Source organism: Muntiacus reevesi, chromosome 8, assembly GCF_963930625.1.
Source record: "Muntiacus reevesi chromosome 8, mMunRee1.1, whole genome shotgun sequence".
Lineage (NCBI taxonomy): Eukaryota > Metazoa > Chordata > Mammalia > Artiodactyla > Cervidae > Muntiacus > Muntiacus reevesi.
Window position 1 is genome coordinate 94225049 of NC_089256.1, and position 22292 is coordinate 94247340.

Sequence of the window (22292 nt, forward strand, 5' to 3'; positions counted from 1 at the left end):
TCTAAGGGTCGTAATCCATATGTCCTTTTCTACTCTTGAGTCTAGAATTTCTGTGCATGCCAGTTTCTCCTCAGTTCTTGAACAATAAAATTAATAGAATAAGGGGCATTGTAGTTGATTGGTTTGTTAGTTCTTTTTATGGACTTCCAAAGTTTTCTCTGTGTCACTTGCTGAGTCCCCAGCTTTGCAGTGAAAGGCTTTAAAATAAATGGAATCCTCTCCTCTTTAAACTCTAGCAAACAACGATGGTCCAAGGACTGAACAGAAAGTATCACATTCAAATGAGCAGTGCTGGCCATCAGTGACATTTTCTGTTTTTTGGTATCCTGGAGACTGAAAATCGCTTGGTTTTCTTTATCTAGGCCACAGCTGTCTTGGGCCTGATTCCAATCATTTTGATCTGGTGAGGATTCTTGTTGGCAACAGAGATACTGTGGAGGAGGGCCGTAATGACATGTAGTGACAGCGGAGATGCATTTCCTCATTTTGATCTAGGTGAATGCTCTCGGTAGTATTGCTCGAGACCAAGTGCTTATTCCTTTCACACATCTAGGAGAAGACTTTTTTTTTAAAAGAGACCAAAAGGTTTTTTTTTTCCTCCATTAAACTGGACAGAGAATAGTTGTGAACCAGTGTTGGTTAATCTGTCAAATTATAAAAGATGAACATCAATAAGCAGAAAAACACAAAGTACCCCAATGTGCCCACACTGTTTCAAAGGAATTCTTTCATCAGGAAAGGCTGCATCACAGTAGATTTGTTAGCCTAATTATGATGTATTTCCTTTTAACCAGTCTGTATACAATAATTGATCACACATCTTCATAACAGGCTTCCCTGAGCAATTCATTAGTTCAGTAAAACAGTCTGAGTAATAGCTGGTTCATGCTTGCTTCGTGATCATTTTGTTAGGGAAAAAAAAGAACAGCAGCTGTACTTCAGTGTAGATGACCATCAGAAACAGTTGATTTATCAAAATGAATTGATCTTGGCACCTTCCTATTTGAAGCTTAGATAGAGAAACAAAATTAGAATTCAGCGCAGCTCACATAGCCAGAACAAAGTAACGTTGGCTCATTTTCCACAGACATCATGGCTTGCACTGTGGATAGACAGAAAATTCAGAATTTATCCAGTCATACAGATGAAGCCACACGTCTAAGTGACCAATAAATGGAGTGAAAGCATTCCCTGATCATCTCTGCCCCTATAGGAAAATGGCAGGCCAATACCTTCTTTTAAACTTAGACATAATATCCTATCCCAAAGCATGAAACAGTGATGGTAATACAACACATTCTAGCTTACTGGCAAAATGGTGGATTGAGAGAGTTAAAGGTGAGAAAAATGAGCACACCCCCCCCCCCGCCCCGCCCCAAATGCACAGTTAAGTGGATTCTCACTCTGACTTCCAGAGGGTTGTACTTCGGGAAAATCCTCACTCGCTCAGTGCACATCACCCTGATTTTTAACCATAGATCATAGCTTCACACAGCCACATACTCTCAAAACTTCTGTCCTCCAATTCACTTTCTCTTCGTAAAAACTGTGGCTTAATTCAGTTTAGCAGCTGCCTCCTTACAGCACATGCCTCCCAGATACACAGATTACATCGATAACTGGCCATCTGTGCTCAGTAGTCACCCGTACCAGCTCCATATCTTTTTTTGGCTTCTCTTTCTGAGCTCTCAGTGGGGTACTTGACCCTCAGGTACTGGGCTGCAGTCAGAGATGCAAAGACGTTTGGATCACATACAGGGGCTGCAGAACTGAATGATTCCATGAAAGCAGCCTGTATATGACTGTGACCATTTTTTCTTTTTTTTTAATACAGGGAGATTCTGCAAATACCTAAAACTTACTTTCCAGTTCCCTACCTCATCATGCCTAAGAGGAAGTGGGTTTTCCAGGCCAGTGCTCATTTGTTGTTACCACCAAGCCTTTAAGGTCCCAGTGATGCTCTCGCTCACCCTGCCAGGAAGAAAGCGCAGCTGAATACATGATCAGCTTCCAGCCTTTTTTCATTCTGGAGACTTTGTGGTCTGCCTAGCTATGTTACCCCGGGTGCCAAGTCTGTCCTGTGGGGACCAGTTGGGGAGTCTGGCAGAGAGACAGTGAGCTCGCTCACGTCCTAGAAAAGTCATGGTTACAGGGCGAAGGGAAAACAAACCAAATCCCCAAATCCCACACGGAGAAGCCGCGTTTGGGGCTGAAGGCAGGAGTGAGAGGGCCGCGCCTGGACTCTGCTTGGAGGGTGTTGCGTCCAAGGGAACCGTGTGGAAGGCTCAGTTCTCTTCGGGGGCTCCAGGCCCTGCCTTGGCATCTGTCCTCCTCCACGTTAGACAACGCTAACTCTGAAGAGCTGCCAAGATTTGATGATCAAATGTACTCATGAATCGCAGAGCAATGGATTTGAACCACAGTGAATTTGTTTCTGGAATAAACAGAGAAAAGACCAGAGGTTTGGTTTGTATGTTACTAGTTTGCTTTCTGTGAGAAATAGGCATGACAGCATCCTTCTGTGAGCAGGAGGTGGTCTGGACAAACAAGTGATCATGGTGGCCGAGAGCCTAGGATTGGAGGCACAGCCGGCTCTGGAGCTCATCTGGGTTTCCAACTCCTGGGCCGTGTTTTTAGGATAAGCAGTGAACAGAGGCTGATAATTGCTGAGCAGTGGGGGAGTTCCTCTTCTTAAAGGTCCTCAGTTTATGTGATTTTAGAGTATTTTGAGTATTTCATCCAAACTCGGTTGATTAGTAGTTCTTGTTGCCGATTGATTCCTTCCCTCATGGCCACCCCCGGACTAAAATGTCTTCATGGATATTGTTTTCTACACGTTTGAGGATCGGTCGTGTCGTCATGGGAAGGTCAGAGGGAGACTGCATGGCATGAGAATGGGGCACTGGGCTGGGGGAAAGCTGCCCTGGGGCGGCGATGTGATGTTGGATGACCACTTAACTCTTCTGAAGACAGCGTGCTCCTCTCAATAATGAGAGGATTCTTTTGACAGTAAGATCCTATCGTGACCCTTAGAAAAATCAGACAATGCCTACCTGATGCTTTCAGTTCATAACAATAGGACAACGTTAGTGTTTGTAAATATTGCTACTTGTATTAGCATCAATGTGATATAAAAAGGAAGTGTACTATATATCTTGGAAAAATTTTAAAAAGTTAATGTACTCTCTTTCAGCCCCTTTCCATCCTATTTCAGTTAATAGCTTTTCTATTCCCAGGAATTCTGAGAATAATATATTTTTTTTTTTCACTTTTTAAGGAATGGAGTTTTATTGTCTTCAAGTTCATATATCTTGAAATTGATGAGTTCTCAGATAGAGGTTGATACTACAAAGCTCTAGGAGGCCCATTTCAACCATTCGTGTAGAACTTCTAGTAAGAACATTGTTTGTTAATATCGGGTGGGCTTAAAACGTTGTCTGTGATATGTAACACAACTTTGTTTAAAGGATGATAAAATTTTAAAATGATAAGAAATGTTCAAACATGCCGTGCAGAATAACACATACAACTGATATCTACAAATTATTATTGCCATTTAGTGGCCAAGCCCCGTCCCACCCTTTGCGACCCCATGGACTGTATCGCCTGCGAGCCTCCTCTGTCCGTGGGATCTTCCCGGCAAGAATACTGGAGTGGACTGCCGTTTCCTTTGCATACCCCTCTCAGTCTGAAGAAAGGTTTCACCATGTTTGCTTCAAATCTGTGTCCTCTGTTCTTTAAGAAATGGTTTTCACTGGGCACAGGTGCGTCACAGTGCTGGCCCCGTGTCCTGTGTGTAGCGAGGTGAGTCAGTTCTGTGTGTGCACACATCCCCCCGCTGGCCTTCTTCCCATCCAGGTCGCCGCAGTGCGTTAAGTAGCGTTCCTGTGCTGTCCAGGGCATCCTCATTAGCTGTCTCCTCCAGACTTAGCATCACCCGTGTGTGTCCATCCCAAGCGCCCAGCTCCTCTCGCCCTCAAGGATAATTGTATTTAATGTTAGCAAGTACTGGACAAAACTGGGTATTTCCTGGTGCAGTGTCTTCAGTAGCTTATGAGCGAGGCTGTTCCCAGGGTGTGCGATGCTGTGGCGTTCTCACTTAGCCTGGGGCTTTTCCTCACGTCTTCCTTCTCCCCAGAGTCCAATGTCAGCAGCAGTGAATGCTTAAGTAGGCTCTGCTGGGAAACCTCTCGGTGACCTTGGAAACGGTATTTAACCTTTCCATGGACCAGCACCCAAATTGCAAAGCCGGAGTGACAGCGGCCGCCTCGTCCACAAGTCTGAGAGCGATGACTAAGGAGAGGGGTTGTGAAGCCCGGGGCGAATCCTCAACCTACAGGCGGGTCCGGTAGCCTTACCAACCAGCCAGCTCAGCCTGGCGGCCGTCTGCACACCCTTAGGGCCAGTTCCGTAGCCGGAGTCCAGGTCACTTCCTGCTGGAAGTGGAAAAATCCTCAAATGACAAGAAGTTGCAGCAATGTTCAATGACTGTCAGCAGCAAAACTGTGGGTTTGTTTTGAAGTGCATGTGAGGCATGTGAATGCCCTAAGAGGGTGTTTCTGTGGAGAAGCCGAGGTCATGAGCTGCTAATGTGACTCCTGTCACCAGCACCGAGTTCACAAAGATCTCTTGTAACAAGATGTTTTTTCTTTTCGCTTTCTCTCTTTTTTTTTTTTTTTAGAAGAAAACAGAGATTTGGCATAAGTTATATGACAGCCACAATGAGGCTTTCTAATGTATGAAAGACACTGACAATCAGCCCCACGGGATTTATGTAATTTGAGAATATAGCTTTAAAAATCATATTACTGGAGGCAGTACTTAAGATTAATACAGAGGCCATTTAGCTTTTTATTATATGTTTTATTAGCACTTAGCAGCCTGATTTATGGAAGGAAAAAACTCTGACTACAGTGTTGAAAGAGAAAGACTGCGCTATGCAAATGAACATAGGATGGTGACACTGCCCCCCTCCAGTTTAGGAGAGAAAGTTTGGGAAGCTTGCTGCAGCATGAGGCTCTGGGTTCCCTTGAAGGCGATCTCCCACAGGGGCTAAAGAAGAATCATGGGAGGATCTCCCTGGGGAAGTGGAAATTGTGGGAAGACCAAAAGGAACAAATTTATCGTGGGGTGGGGGGGGAAGTGGGGGGCCATCCCGACAGAGAGAACAGCATCTGCGAGGCCCTAAGGCAAGAAAGAGTTTGGCATCTCTGGAGCAGGTAGGAGAATAGTGAGCCGGGGCATGATTAACAGAGTGAAGCCTGGAAAGTGGAGTTTAAGAGATGTGCGTGCGTGCGTGCTAAGTCACTTCAGTTGTGTCTGACTCTCTGCAGCCCTGTGGGCTGTAGCCTTTCAGGCTCTTCTGTCCATGGGATTCTCCAGGCAAGAAGACTTGAGTGGGTTCCCATGCCCTCCTCCAGGGGATCTTCCCAGCCCAGGAATTCAACCTGCATCCCCTGCGTCTCCTACATAGAAAGCGATTTCTTTACCTCTGAGTTGCTGGGGAAGCACCCAAGAGATGTGCAGTTAAAACTTCTTATTAAAAAGCATAATTTCTTGAAGTAAGTCAGAAAGAGAAACACAAATACTGTATATTAATGCATATATATGAAATTTAGAAAGACGGTAACGATGATCCCATATGCAAGGCAGCAAAAGAAACACAGATGTAAAGAACTGGCTTTTGGACTCTGTGGGAGAAGGCAAGGGTGGGATGATTTGAGACAATAGCAATGAAACATGTATATTATCATATGTAAAACAGTTAACCAGTGCAAGTTCGATGCATGAAGCAGGTCACCCAAAGCTTGTGCTCTGGGATGGCCCAGAGGGATGGGGTGGGGAGGGAGGTGGGAGGGGTTTCAGGATGGGGGGACATGTGTCTACCCGTGGTTGATTCATGTTGATGTATGGCAAAAATCATCACAATATTGTAAAGTAATTATCCTCCAGCTAAAATAAATTAATAAAAAAACATAGTTTCTAAAGCAAAATCTTAGTTTGTTGTATCAAAAGTTATTGTATCTATAATAAAATTGTGTATAAAGAGGGTTATATCCAAGAATCTTTATTATGATTTTGCTAAATTTTAAAACTTATCCTTTTTAAGTTTCTATGGTTTCATTCCTTATCCAGTTTTCTATAAGATTGATCATGGTTTTGTTATTTGTCACACTTTTCTCTAGTGACATGGATGCTTTAATTCTATATCTATTTTATGTTACCTTTTAATTGCTATGTGCCTTCTTAAATTCTTTTTTTTTTTTTTTAAATATTATTTTATTAGTTGGAGGCCAATCACTTCACAACATTTCAGTGGGTTTTGTCATACATTGACATGAATCAGCCATATAGTTACACGTATTCCCCATCCCGATCCCCCCTCCCACCTCCCTCTCCACCCAACTCCTCAGGGTCCTCCCAGTGCACCAGGCTCATGCATCCCACCTGGGCTGGTGGTCTGTTTCACCATAGATAATATACATGCTGTTCTTTCAAAACATCCCACCCTCACGTTCTCCCCCAGAGTTCAAAAGTCTGTTCTGTACTTCTGTGTCTCTTTTTCTGTTTTGCATATAGGGTTATCACTACCATCTATCTAAATTCCATATATATGTGTTAGTATACTGTAATGTTCTTTATCTTTCTGGCTTACTTCACTCTGTATAATGGGCTCCAGTTTCATCCATCTCATTAGAACTGATTCAAATGAATTCTTTTTAACGGCTGAGTAATATTCCATGGTGTATATGTACCACAGCTTCCTTATCCATTCATCTGCTGATGGGCATCTAGGTTGCTTCCATGTCCTGGCTATTATAAACAGTGCTGCAATGAACATTGGGGTGCACGTGTCTCTTTCAGATCTGGATTTCTCAGTGTGTATGCCCAGAAGTGGTATTGCTGGGTCATATGGCAGTTCTATTTCCAGTTTTTTAAGAAATCTCCACACTGTTTTCCATAGTGGCTGTACTAGTTTGCATTCCCACCAACAGTGTAAGAGGGTTCCCTTTTCTCCACACCCTCTCCAGCATTTATTGCTTGTAGACTTTTGGATAGCAGCCATCCTGACTGGCGTGTAATGGTACCTCATTGTGGTTTTGATTTGCATTTCTCTGATGATGAGTGATGTTGAGCATCTTTTCATGTGTTTGTTAGCCATCTGTATGTCTTCTTTGGAGAAATGTCTGTTTAGTTCTTTGGCCCATTTTTTGATTGGGTCATTTATTTTTCTGGAATTGAGCTTCAGGAGTTGCTTGTATATTTTTGAGATTAATCCTTTGTCTGTTTCCTCATTTGTTATTATTTTCTCCCAATCTGAGGGCTGTCTTTTCACCTTACTTATAGTTTCCTTTGTTGTGCAAAAGCTTTTAATTTTCATTAGGTCCCATTTGTTTATTTTTGCTTTTATTTCCAATATTCTGGGAGGTGGGTCATAGAAGATCTTGCTGTGATTTATGTCAGAGAGTGTTTTGCCTATGTTCTCCTCTAGGAGTTTTATAGTTTCTGGCCTTACATTTAGATCTTTAATCCATTTTGAGTTTATTTTTGTGTATGGTGTTAGGAAGTGTTCTAGTTTCATTCTTTTACAAGTGGTTGACCAGTTTTCCCAGCACCACTTGTTAAAGAGATTGTCTTTTTTCCATTGTATATCCTTGCCTCCTTTGTCAAAGATGAGGTGTCCATAGGTTCGTGGATTTATCTCTGGGCTTTCTATTCTGTTCCATTGATCTATATTTCTGTCTTTGTGCCAGTACCATACTGTCTTGATGACTGTGGCTTTGTAGTAGAGTCTGAAGTCAGGCAGGTTGATTCCTCCATTTCCATTCTTCTTTCTCAAGATTACTTTGGCTATTCGAGGTTTTTTGTATTTCCATACAAATTGTGAAATTATTTGTTCTAGTTCTGTGAAAACTACCGTTGGTAGCTTGATAGGGATTGCATTGAATCTATAGATTGCTTTGGGTAGAATAGCCATTTTGACAATATTGATTCTTCAAATCCATGAACACGGTATGTTTCTCCAACTGTTTGTGTCCTGTTTGATTTCTTTCATCAGTGTTTTATAGTTTTCTATGTATAGGTCTTTTGTTTCTTTAGGTAGATATACTCCTAAGTATTTTATTCTTTTTGTTGCAATGGTGAATGGTATTGTTTCCTTAATTTCTCTTTCTGTTTTTTCATTGTTAGTGTATAGGAATGCAAGGGATTTCTCTGTGTTAATTTTATATCCTGCAACTTTACTATATTCATTAATTAGCTCTAGTAATTTTCTGGAAGAGTCTTTAGGGTTTTCTATGTAGAGGATCATGTCATCTGCAAACAGCGAGAGTTTCACTTCTTCTTTTCCTATCTGGATTCCTTTTATGTCTTTTTCTGCTCTGATTGCTGTGGCCAAAACTTCCAACACTATGTTGAATAGTAGTGGTGAGAGTGGGCATCCTTGTCTTGTTCCTGATTTCAAAGGAAATGCTTTCAATTTTTCACCATTGAGGGTGATGCTTGCTGTGGGTTTGTCATATATAGCTTTTATTATGTTGAGGTATGTTCCTTCTATTCCTGCTTTCTGGAGAGTTTTAATCATAAATGAGTGTTGAATTTTGTCAAAGGCTTTCTCTGCATCTATTGAGATAATCATATGGTTTTTATCTTCCAATTTGTTAATGTGGTGTATTACGTTGATTGATTTGCAGATATTAAAGAATCCTTGCATTCCTGGGATAAAGCCTACTTGGTCATGGTGTATGATTTTTTTAATATGTTGTTGGATTCTGTTTGCTAGAATTTTGTTAAGGATTTTTGCATCTATGTTCATCAGTGATATTGGCCTGTAATTTTCTTTTTTTGTGGCATCTTTGTCTGGTTTTGGAATTAGGGTGATGGTGGCCTCATAGAATGAGTTTGGAAGTTTACCTTCTTCTGCAATTTTCTGGAAGAGTTTGAGTAAAATAGGTGTTAGCTCTTCTCTAAATTTTTGGTAGAATTCAGCTGTGAAGCCATCTGGTCCTGGGCTTTTGTTTGCTGGAAGATTTCTGATTACAGTTTCGATTTCCTTGCTTGTGATGGCTCTGTTAAGATCTTCTATTTCTTCCTGGTTCAGTTTTGGAAAGTTATACTTTTCTAAGAATTTGTCCATATCATTCAAGTTGTCCATTTTATTGGCATAGAGCTGCTGGTAGTAGTCTCTTATGATCCTTTGTATTTCAGTGTTGTCTGTTGTGATCTCACCCTTTTCATTTCTTATTTTGTTAATTTGGTTCTTCTCTCTTTGTTTCTTAATGAGTCTTGCTAATGGTTTGTCAATTTTGTTTATTTTTTCAAAAAACCAGCTTTTAGCTTTGTTGATTTTTGCTATGGTCTCTTTAGTTTCTTTTGCATTTATTTCTGCCCTAATTTTTAAGATTTCTTTCCTTCTGCTAACCCTGGGGTTCTTCATTTCTTCCTTCTCTAATTGCTTTAGGTGTAGAGTTAGGTTATTTATTTGGCTTTTTTCTTGTTTCTTGATGTGCGCCTGTAATGCTATGAACCTTCCCCTTAGCACTGCTTTTACAGTGTCCCATAGGTTTTGGGTTGTTGTGTTTTCATTTTCATTTATTTCTATACATACTTTGATTTCTTTTTTGATTTCTTCTATGATTTGTTGGTTATTCAGAAGCGTGTTATTTAGCCTCCATATGTTGGAATTTTTAACAATTTTTTTCCTGTAATTGAGATCTAATCTTACTGCACTGTGGTCAGAAAAGACGACTGGAATGATTTCAATTTTTTTGAATTTTCCAAGACCAGATTTATGGCCCAGGATGTGATCTATTCTGGAGAAGGTTCCGTGTGCACTTGAGAAAAAGGTGAAGTTGATTGTTTTGGGGTGAAATGTCCTATAGATATCAATTAGGTCTAGCTGGTCCATTGTATCATTTAAGGTTTGTGTTTCCTTGTTGATTTTCTGTTTAGTTGATCTATCCATAGTTGTGAGTGGGGTATTAAAGTCTCCCACTATTATTGTGTTGCTATTAATTTCCTCTTTCATACTCATTAGCGTTTGCCGTACATATTGTTGTGCTCCTATGTTGGGTGCATATATATTTATAATTGTTATATCTTCTTCTTGGATTGATCCTTTGATCATTATGTAGTGTCCTTCCTTGTCTCTTTTCACAGCCTTTATTTGAAAGTCTATTTTATCTGATATGAGTATTGCGACTCCTGCTTTCTTTTGGTCTCCGTTTGCATGAAATATTTTTTTCCAGCCCTTCACTTTCAGTCTGTATGTGTCCCTTGTTTTGAGGTGGGTCTCTTATAGACAGCATATATAGGGGTCTTGTTTTTGTATCCATTCAGCCAATCTTTGTCTTTTGGTTGGGGCATTCAACCCATTTACATTTAAGGTAATTATTGATAGGTGTGGTCCCGTTGTCATTTACTTTGTTGTTTTGGGTTCACATTTATACAACCTTTCTGCATTTCCTGTCTAGAGAAGATCCTTTAGTATTTGTTGAAGAGCTGGTTTGGTGGTGCTGAATTCTCTCAGCTTTTGCTTGTCTGTAAAGCTTTTGAATTCTCCTTCATATCTGAATGAGATCCTTGCTGGGTACAGTAATCTAGGTTGTAGGTTATTCTCTTTCATTACTTTCAGTATGTCCTGCCATTCCCTTCTGGCCTGGAGGGTTTCTATTGATAGATCAGCTGTTATCCTTATAGGAATCCCTTTGTGTGTTATTTGTTGTTTCTCCCTTGCTGCTTTTAGTATTTGTTTTTTGTGTTTGATCTTTGTTAATTTGATTAATATGTGTCTTGGGGTGTTTCGTCTTGGGTTTATCCTGTTTGGGACTCTCTGGGTTTCTTGGACTTGGGTGGCTATTTCCTTCCCCATTTTAGGGAAGTTTTCAGCTATTATCTCCTCGAGTATTTTCTCATGGCCTTTCTTTTTGTCTTCTTCTTCTGGGACTCCTATGATTCGAATGTTGGGGCGTTTCACATTGTCCCAGAGGTCCCTGAGGTTGTCCTCATTTCTTTTGATCCTTTTTTCTTTTTTCCTCTCTGCTTCATTTATTTCCACCATTTTATCTTCTACCTCACTTATCCTATCTTCTGTCTCCGTTATTCTACTCTTGGTTCCCTCCAGAGTGTTTTTTTATCTCATTCATTGCATTATTCATTTTTAATTGACTCTTTTTTATTTCTTCTAGATCTTTATTAAACATTTCTTGCATCTTTTCAATCTTTGTCTCCAGGCTATTTATCTGTACCTCCATTTTGCTTTCAAGATTTTGGATCATTTTTATTATCATTATTCTAAATTCTTTTTCAGGTAGATTCCCTATCTCCTCCTCTTTTGTTTGACTTGGTGGGCTTTTTTCGTGTTCCTTTACCTGTTGGGTATTTCTCTGCCTTTTCATCTTGTTTAGATTGCTGTGTCTGGAGTGGGCTTTCTGTATTCTGGAGGTCTGTGGTTCCTTTTTATTGTGGAGGTTTTACCCAGTGGGTGGGGTTAGACGATTGGCTTGTCAAGGTTTCCTGATTATCGAAGTTTGCGTCAGTGTTCTGGTGTGCGGATCTTGATTTCTTCTCTTTGGATAGCAATGGAGTGCCCAGTAATGAGTTTTGAGATGGGTCTATGTGTTAGGTGTGGCCTTGGGCAGTCTGTATGTTGACGTTCGGGGCAATGTTCCTGCGTTGCTGGAGAATTGGCGTGGTATGTCGTGCTCTAAAACTTATTGGCTCTTGGGTGGTGGTTGGTTTCGGTGCAGGTATGGAGGCTTTTGTACGGTCACTTATTACTTAAAGATCCATGTAGTCAGGAGTTTTCTGGTGTTCTCAGGTTTTGGGCTTAAGTCTCCTGCTTCAGGATTTCAGTTTTATTCTTCCTGTAGTCTCAGGACTTCTCCAACTATACAGCACTGATAATAAAACTTCTAGGTTAATGGTGGAAAGTTTCTCCCCCGTTAGGGATACCCAGAGAGGTTCACTGAGTTACATGGAGAAGAGGAGAGGGAGGAGGGAGATAGAGATGGGCAGGAGGAGAAAGAGGGGGACTCAAGAGGAGAGAGACAGATCTACGAAGTTGTCTGATCCCAGAGTGTTCCCCATAGCCCAGACACCCACAAAGATTCACAGAATTGGATTGGAAAGAGAAGGGGAAAGGAGGAAATAGAGGTGTTCTGAGGTAGAAAACAGAGTCAAGATTGGGAGAGAATAATCAACACACTCCTGAATAAAAATGGGAGCTGAATATTGGATTCTTAAATGTTCACAATTTATATCATATACTGAAAAACAAAAATTAAAAATCTAGAGTAGAGGTTAGACTCTTAAAAATACTATATTAAAAACAAAAACCAAAACACACAAAAGAAATTTTAGAAATATATATGAAGTTTGGTATAAAAATAGGGCTTCTCTTCTTTTTTTTTTTTTTCTCTTTCTTCTGCAAGGTTATAGTGTATTGAAAATGAAAATTAAGGCGTAGTAAAAGGAGTGCTAGAGGGCTTTAAAAGAAATAAGAGAAAAATAAAAAGAGAAAATAGAAGAGAAGAAGAAAAAAGAAAAGAAAAAAAAAGAAGAAAAAGAAGAAAAAGAAAAAACAGAAAAAAGAAAGAGAAAAAAATTGTTTTGCCTAATTAAAAAAAATCGTAAAAATCTATGAAAATGAAAGTTAAGGAGTAGTGGGGGAGTAATAGGGAATTTTTAAAGGAAAATAAAAGAGAACCAAGAAAAAAAAAATTTTTTTTCCTTACTTAAAAAAATAGAAAAAAAAAAAAAGAAAAGAAAAAGAAAAAATATATCTAGGAATTTCTCTGGAGCTGTTGCGGTCAGTGTGGGTTCCGCTCAGCTTCAGATAGCTCCCCGTTCCAGCTTACACTTCTCGATATCTACAGGCCCTTCCGGTGTAGTCAGTCGGTGGTTTCTTCAGGGATTTTAATCTGTTGCACCGGTCCCTTCTGAAGCGGTTCCCTTTATTTGGGTTCTGTTGCCGGTCTCTTCCGCGCCTAATTTCCGCCCTGACCCAGGGGGCGGAGGTGGATTCTTATTCAGGTAGCTAGTTCCGTCGCGCTGCAGGGAGGGGCCGTGCGGGGAGGGGCTGTGCGGGGAGGGGCCGGCGCCGCGGGGAGGGGCCGTGCGGGGAGGGGCTGTGCGGGGAGGGGCCGTGCGGGGAGGGGCCGTGCGGGGAGGGGCCGGCGCTCCCGGGAGAGGCTTGCGCTCTTTTCTCGGTCTGCGCTGCTCAGGCTCCGGGCTGTTCTGTCTGAAGCGCGCGCCACGCTGCGCGCGGCTCCAGCCCTCGGGCGATTCACAAAAGCGCGGCACACAAAGCTGGGCCCGCGCTCCGGCCCCACGCCGCCCGAGCGGCCCAGGCAGCCAGGCGCTTAACGGGCGCTCTCTCCCCGGGTGCGGCGCATCTTCTGCCCTGCGCGGTCCGAGCCTCAGTCCCCGGTGGCGCCAGTCGGGCGCGCGCGCCCTCTGCCCTCCGCGTCCCCAGCCCCAGTTCCCGCCTGCGCCGGTCGGGCGCCCGCGCCCTCCGTCTCGCCACGACCCTCCCGGCGGACTTCGGCCGCCCAGAATCTCGGTCCCTTTGTTCTGCGAGCGGCCGGCAGTGTGTTCGGGCCGGTTAATTTTCTCTCTCTTTGCTCCCCCACAGTTCAAGCTGGGAACTCACAGAAGCTCCCTCCGATTGTCCTCAGGGCGCTCAGGCCCGGATCCAGCCCCAAGCAATGCCGCCCGCCCCTCTCCATTCCGCCCCCACTTGCTGGTGGCGGATGCGGGCGTCTGGGGTACTTTTCTGCTGGGAGTTGCTTTTAGGCTCGTAATCTGTGGGTTTTATTTATTGTATCCCTCCCAGTCAGATTCAAACTCTTGAGATTCCAACACTTCCCCCAGGCCCGCCAGTGCGAGGGTTCCCCGGTGTCTGGGAACGTCCTCTATTAAGTCCCTTCCCGGGACGGATCTCCGTCCTTAGCTCTTTTGTCTCGCTTTTTATCTTTTATATTTTGTCCTACCTCCTTTTGAAGACAGTGGGCTGCTTTTCTGGGCGCCTGATGACCTCAGCTAGCGATCAGAAGTTGTTTTGTGAAGTTTGCTCTGCGTTCAGTTATTTTTTTTGATAAATTTCTAGGAGAGAAAGTGGTCTCTCCGTCCTACTCCTCCGCCATCTTGGCTCCTCCTCTTAAATTCTTAAATAGTACATCTGTGTGGTCCCATGATCCAATGTAAGGCCCTTGAAAATCCTTAACTCTGAAATCTCACACTCATTTTCTTAGCTTTTGTCCCATATTTTAATCTCCTTGTTTTAAAAATGATTTCTGTTCTAGGTTCCAAATAGTTAATTCACCATTAGCTATGCCTGCCCTATGTATTTTTGCCTATGGTAGGCCATAGGGCCTACCAAATGCCCTATGGTTTGCCATTTGTATTCTGTTAACATGAAATAATTTCAAACCTGGAGAAGACTCATAGGAATAGGGTGCAGAGCTTTTCTTCCTGACATATTTAAGAGTAAGTGGCCGACGTGATGCCTTGTCACTTCTGATTACTTAGTGCGTACTTACAAACAAGGACATTCTCCTACATAAGCAAATCAATCATCCAAATCAGGAAATCAACACTGATACATTACTACCATCTAGTCAGACTCCTTTCAGGTTTTGCCAGTTGTCTCAGTAATGCCCTTTTATTAAAAGGATTTAGCTTGGAATTATGCATGGTGAATAGTCATCTTGTCTGGTTAGTCACCTTTGGTCTGGAGCAGCTCCTCAGCCTTCCCTGACATTCATGTTGACACTTTTGAAGATTACCTCTCAGTTATTTTATGGAATATCTCTCAGTGTCAACCTGTGATATCTCCTCATGCTTAGATTTAGGCTGTGCATTTTGATAGGAACATTACAGAAATGATGCCATATTCTTCTCATTGCATCCTATCAGATGGCACATGGTTTTGATTTGTCCCATTACTGATGATCATAACCCTGGTTAGAGTGGTATATGTCAGGATTCTCCACTGTAAAGGTACGCTTTGTCCTTAAGTAATTAATGAGTATTTGGGGAAGAAGTACTTTGAGACTGTACATCCCATTTCTCATTAAATTTCCACCAAGTAGCTCTAGCATCCACTGATGTTTCTTGGCTGAATTAATTATTACTGTGATGCTTGTGAAACTGTGATTTTCTGAGTACCTCCGTGTATTCACTGGCAGTCCACTGTAAGGAAAAGTTTTCTTTTCTTCGTGTTTAGACACTCGCTTGTTTATTTATATTAGCATTAGTGTTGTTCAATTGCCAAGTTGTGTTTGACTCTTTGCAATCCGTGGACTGCAGTACTCCAGACTTCCCTGTCCTTCATTATCTCTCAGATTTGCTCAGACTTATGGCCTTTGAGTCAGTGATGCCATCCAGCCATCTCATACTCTTTCACTCCTTTCTGCTCTTGCCTTCAATCTTTCCCAGCATCAGGATCTTTTCCAATGAGTCAGCTTTTTGTATCAGGTGGCCAAAGTATTGGAGCTTCAGCTTCAGCATCAGTCCTTCCAATGAATATTCAGGTTGATTTCCTTTAAGATTAACTGGTTTGATCTTGTTGTCCAACGGACTTTCAAGAGTCTTCTCTAGCACCACAATTGGAAAGCATCAATTCTTCAGCGTTCAGCCTTCTTTATGGTCCAACTCTCACGTTGGACCATAGCTTTGACTATACAGAATTTGTTTTATATAATACATGAGTTTGTTTTTTTCCCAATGGATTATTATCCTTTGCAATAATTATCTATTTTGATGCTCAAATTGTCCAAAAATGGGCTAGGATTCCCTTTACACTGATGTCCATGTCTTTGATTTTTCACTCATGATTCCCTGAGCATTTCATCACTTTTTGGCCCAAAGATGTTTCAGGTTCACCTTACAGTGGTTCTTTCCTTGCTCAGCCCACGAAGCAGCCTTTCTCCAGGAAGCCCTGTGGCTCCCTTTAGTGGGGAGTGGTTATTTAAGAGAGTAAGACCTGGGTGTCAGGTGTAATCATTGCTGTTATTCTCAGATCACTCTCACATTAGTTCTCTCTTCTGTGTGTATCTATCTAGATTGTTGTTGTGGTTTAGTCAATCAGTCGTGTCTGATTCTGCAACCCCATGGACTATAGCCTTCCAGGCTCCTCTGTTCATGGAGTTTTCTAGGCAATAATACTGGAGTGGGTTGCCATTTCCTTCTCCAGGGAATCTTCCCAACCCAGGGATTGAACCTGGGTCTCCCACATGGCAGGCAGAATCTTCACTGACTGAGCCACCAGGGAAGATCATTTTTGTTTTAAATCACATTTGTACCTAATCCTTTGTTCTTGACATTGAGATTCTGTTCTTTTTTCTGTTTCTTTGATCATTGGAGACTTATTTTCATGTTTACTTGCAAGCTTCTTTAGGACCGCTCTATTATCTTCAGTTTTGAGGGTTCAAATGATTCCCTTAGTTGCATCTGTTCACTCTGCTACAGTGTGACTCACTTTTATATAGGGCTTGCAGTTTTCTTTTTACTGTGAGCAATTCTTCTAGTAGGGGTTGTTTACTACTGAAGCCCCAGTGTCCTGGGTTGTGGAATTGTCTCTGTGGAGTCATTCCTGTGGAATGATTTTGTATTTGTCTCTTCCTATGATTTATGAGTTTTGATGTTTTGAACAAAGTGTGCTATTAGTTTCTCATGTTGGGATTCCCATTCCTGGGGAATATGAGCCTCTTATCCATGGCACAGATTTGGTGCTCTTCCTTCCTAAATACAGGTGATTCTTTTTCAACCATATTCATTGTACATGATCAACTTCTTTATAGCTTTTCAAGGCTGGCAAGCAGAGCTTCTAGAATAGAGTGCACAGCCCTTCGTGGCCCCCAGTTTTATGCAAAGTTGAGTTCTGACTCTCATGGGTGTGACATTTCCTCTTCTATTTCCTAACTTCATTAAATTACAGCCCTCAGCCCCTGGCCTATCTGATTCTACTACTGCTGGTGAGTGGTTTTACCTCCTACTTATCCTTAACACTTTTCGTTTTCTCTTACTTGGTTATGTATGAAAATCGTTTTTTATGTTTATTTTTTTGGTTGTACATTGTTGCACATTTTAATATTTAACCAGGGAATTCTGTACTGTATCTAGTAATAAAATATTGCAAATGACTTAAATGTTTAGCAATAGCTTAAACTGCTGGAATAAATTATAGTGTGGTTGTGTGATAGAGTAATATATAACTATTACAAATAATGTGATTGAAATATCAGGTAGAAGTGATATCTAGGAAGTTTCACACTATAATATTAGGAAGTGTGATACAAAACTATAGGATATTTATTATGTAAGAAATAGAAACATGTAAGAAAAATATGTTTAAGAATATATTAGAATGTTAGGAGTAGCTGTTTGGTTTTGTGGGATTGTTATTGAATTAGTTTTATTTTCTGTGGAGATAACAGAAAAGTAACTTTGATAAACATTCCTAGACCATCAAATTCCTCAAGTAATAATAGCAGCAATATGTGTAGACTGGCTGTGCCTTAAAAGTAAAAATGGTTCCTAGGTTTAGTTGTAAGATTTTCCCTATGTTTGGGATTGAATAAAAAGTTTTGAAAGTGAATAAGGTACTTTAATTTCACACTATTGTGAACATTCTCAAAGGGGTTTTATCACTTGAGTTTGAATTAAATTAAAAAAAAGCATTTATTTGGCTGTGCTGGGTCGTAGTGGCACCGTGTACTCACTCTTTGATCTTCGTTTTAGAATGTGGATCTTTGATTGCAGCTTGTGGGATCTAGTTCCCTGACCAGGGCTTAAACCTGGGCCTCCTCAATTGGGAGCATGAGAAGTTAGCCACTGGACCACCAGGGGAGTCCCTGAATTGAATATTCCTAAGAAACAGTCTTCATGTGATTATCTAAGTTAAGTGTAAATAAAGCTTTGTAACTTAGCCAATCTTTGTTTTCATTAGTGCACCAAGTACTAAATTTTGAATTTTAAACTCACCGAAATCATAAACACTACTGCTAATTATTAGTTCATGGAATAGCATACATATTTGTACTCAGATTTTTATAGTTACCAATAAAAAGCTATCCTTTTCAAAATCAGCTGTATCAGTAAAACCTGAATCACTGTGTCCAACTGGATATTTCATTTTCAAGAACACTGATGGGAATGCAGTTTTGAGTTGCGTAGCTTTAAGAAGAGTAACAAAAACAAAACAAAATTTATTATCCCTTGGCATCCCAGAAACAGATATAATTAAGAGATTGTTTCAGACACTTTACTGTCATTAGAGCATTTAATGTATTTCTTTCCCTGTGTAACTCTTAACCATGTTATCTTGCCTGGAAATGCTTACAACTGCAACTCGTATTTCTAATTACTGTGTTTTTTGAATTGGCTGCAATCTCTGTAACCGTTTGTAGCCTGTTTTTCCAATGACTTCTTTTCCTTCTCTTTCAAATCATTCTTCTCATCAACATTCTCCATATTCATTGCTGTTGTTTCATAGTCTCTTCTGGGGGCTTTCCCCTTCTTATTATGCATAGAAAGTGATCCTGTTGTTACATAATGGGGTAAACAGGCGAGGCTGCTCACTCCTGTAGCCCCAAGGCTTTGAGAGCACTCTCCCAGGTCACCTGTTTCCTGTGAGCACACCTGGACCCTTGGCAGTGGCCTGCCGATTGGGAAGCTTTGGATTATTCCATGTTGTCTCTATTTCATTAGGATTTTGTCTATCGGGCCTCAATGTTCTTATATGCTTCTGCCATTTTTGCACCTAGTAAAACTTTAAAATTTTTGAATAAGTGAACCAGTACTTAAAATACACAAAATTATTGGATTAAGTAATCAAACCCTCAAATGCATATAGCTCTTAAGAATAGTCATCACCTACTGGTCACTAGTCCTCATTAGTATATATAAGTGAATAGATGTGGCTTTCCTTAAATCACTGGGTGCTTGTGGGTGAGTTGCCTTGAGTGATTAAGGGAAAATATTGTCAGTTGAGTCTTGAAATCTTGAGGAAATTTACTTAAACTTTTGTAAATGTGCACACATATTAGATGTCGGCTTTATCGTCTCCCCTCTCTTTCCCTCCCTCCTGTCTTCTCCTCCTCTCTCCTTCCCTTCCTTTCCCTTCTTTTCCTCTTTCTCTTTTAAAATCTAGTTCTTTGAGCAGTTTAAGGTTATGAAGAATTTATCACTTATTTTTTGAATTTCATCTTACAATATAGGAGTTATTTATTTATTTAATAAGAAAAGAACTGTTCCCCATGTTCAAAGTCATGTTATTTCAGAAAGGGATGGTACCCTTTAACTGGAATTTGTGTAAAATAAAGAAAAAGACTCTTTTAAATAAAGAGGAGGCAGGAACACTTAATCAACAGCTTACTTTGTGCTAGGTACTGCCTTATCCTTTCATATATATATATATATATATAGCTATTAATATTATTACATAATATAAATTGTTAGACAAATAACATTTTCCATTTTTGCCTTTTTTGTCAACAAGCCACAAATGGAACTGATACCCAAGTACAATTGTCATCTCCCTTTAGTTTCCAAATGGAATGATTTCTCCTTCCTTTATATGGTTATTTATCTTTTTACTCTAAATATTTCAGCTCATCTATCTTTTAATTAAATATTCCTTCAAATCCTTTTTCTGAATAAGCAAGTTTTTTTTTTCCCATTTATTTTTATTAGTTGGAGGCTAATTACTTTACATATTGTAGTGGTCTTTGCCATACATTGACATGAATCAGCCATGAATTTACATGTATTCCCCATCCTGATCCCCCTCCCACCTCCCTCCCCATCCCATCCCTCTGGGTCTTCCCAGTGCACCAGCCCTGAGCACTTGTCTCATGCATCCAACCTGGGCTGATGGTCTGTTTCACCCTTGATAGTATACTTGTTTCAATGCTAGTCTCTCAGGACATCCCACCCTCGCCTTCTCCCACAGAGTCTAAAAGTCTGTTCTGTACATCTGTGTCTCTTTTTCTGTTTTGCATATAGGGTTATCGTTACCATCTTTCTAAATTCCATATATATGTGTTAGTATACTGTATTGGTCTTTATCTTTCTGGCTCACTTCACTCTGTATAATGGGCTCCAGTTTCATCCACCTCATTAGAACTGATTCAAATGAATTCTTTTTAATTCCATGGTGTATATGTACCACAGCTTCCTTATCCATTCATCTGCTGATGGGCATCTAGGTTGCTTCCATGTCCTGGCTATTATAAACAGTGCTGCAATGAACATTGGGGTGCACGTGTCTCTTTCAGATCTGGTTTCCTCGGTGTGTATGCCCAGAAGTGGTATTGCTGGGTCATATGGCAGTTCTATTTCCAGTTTTTTAAGAAATCTCCACACTGTTTTCCATAGTGGCTGTACTAGTTTGCATTCCCACCAACAGTGTAAGAGGGTTCCCTTTTCTCCACACCCTCTCCAGCATTTATTGCTTGTAGACTTTTGGATAGCAGCCATCCTGACTGGTGTGTAATGGTACCTCATTGTGGTTTTGATTTGCATTTCTCTGATAATGAGTGACGTTGAGCATCTTTTCATGTGTTTGTTAGCCATCTGTATGTCTTCTTTGGAGAAATATTTGTTTAGTTCCTTGGCCCATTTTTTGATTGGATCTTTTATTTTTCTGGAATTGAGCTACAGATGTTGCTTATATATTTTTGAGATTAATCCTTTGTCTGTTGCTTCATTTGCTATTATTTTCTTCCAATCTGAAGGCTGTCTTTTCACCTTGCTTACACTCTCCTTTGTTGTGCAAAAGCTTGTAAGTTTCATTAGGTCCCATTTGTTTATTTTTGCTTTTATTTCCAATATTCTGGGAGGTGGGTCATAGAGGATCCTGCTGTGGTTTATGTCAGAGAGTGTTTTGCCTATGTTCTCCTCTAGGAGTTTTATAGTCTCTGGTCTTACATTTAGATCTTTAATCCATTTTGAGCTTGTTTTTGTGTATGGTGTTAGAAAGTGTTCTAGTTTCATTCTTTTACAAGTGGTTGACCAGTTTTCCCAGCACCACTTGTTAAAGAGATTGTCTTTTTTCCATTGTATATCCTTGCCTACTTTGTCGAAGATAAGGTGTCCGTGGGTACGTGGATTTATCTCTGGGCTTTTTATTCTGTTCCATTGATCTATATTTCTGTCTTTGTGCCAGTACCATACTGTCTTGATGACTGTGGCTTTGTAGTAGAGCCTGAAGTCAGGCAGGTTGATTCCTCCAGTTCCATTCTTCTTTCTCAAGATTATTTTGGGTATTTGAGGTTTTTTGTATTTTCATACAAATTGTGAAATTATTTGTTCTAGTTCTGTGAAGAATACCGTTGGTAGCTTGATAGGGATTGCACTGAATCTATAGATTGCTTTGGGTAGTATAGCCATTTTCACAATATTGATTCTTCCAATCCATGAACACGGTATATTTCTCCATCTGTTTGTGTCCTCTTTAATTTCTTTCATCAGTGTTTTATAGTTTTCTATGTATAAGTCTTTTGTTTCTTTAGGTAGATCTACTCCTAAGTATTTTATTGAATAAGCAAGTCTGAATTAATAAAATAAGGACTGAGATAGATAATCATGAAGGTACCTTTGGACCATGAATATTGTATTACTTTATAGTTATTGTATAAAAAGCATCAGATATTCAGAATTCTCTTATTTTTTAAATTGAGGATGATTTCTCTAGTTCTTTATATCTTAATAAAAATGCTCACTGAATTTGCATTCTTGTGAGATAGTTCCTCTTCAAGGTAGAGAATGCCTAATTTAAGATTTTGGCTCTTCATGAGCATTTCACAAACTCTAAAATCTGTGGGAGCCAAAAAAATAAAATCTGTGGGAGCATTTTTCTCAGAGCAAAACATATAATAATCTATAGCAAATAATACTAGCTATAATTTGATAAAGGAAAAAAATCTTAGATAAGATCTTTGTTCATTGGAATGCTTTTGTTCTATCTTGAAAAGACATGTACAACTCCAGTTGTGAAATACTATCTTGGGAAGCAGATTCTACTTGGGTAAAAGTGAGATATTATAGACTAAGGCTAAAGGGAATAATCTGGGGTGTTTTTTAAAGAGCATGGACTTTGGAGAGAGAGAGACATGGATTCAAATCCTGAACTGCCAGTTGTCTGGTGACCTGACCTCATGTAATTTCCATAACTATTGACTCAGATTTTATCTATGAAAAGAAGAAAATTGTACTTGTTGGGTTGTTCTGAGATACCAGGTATATAGTTCAGTACCTGGCAACTGGTAGATTCCCCAGAAATAGCAGCT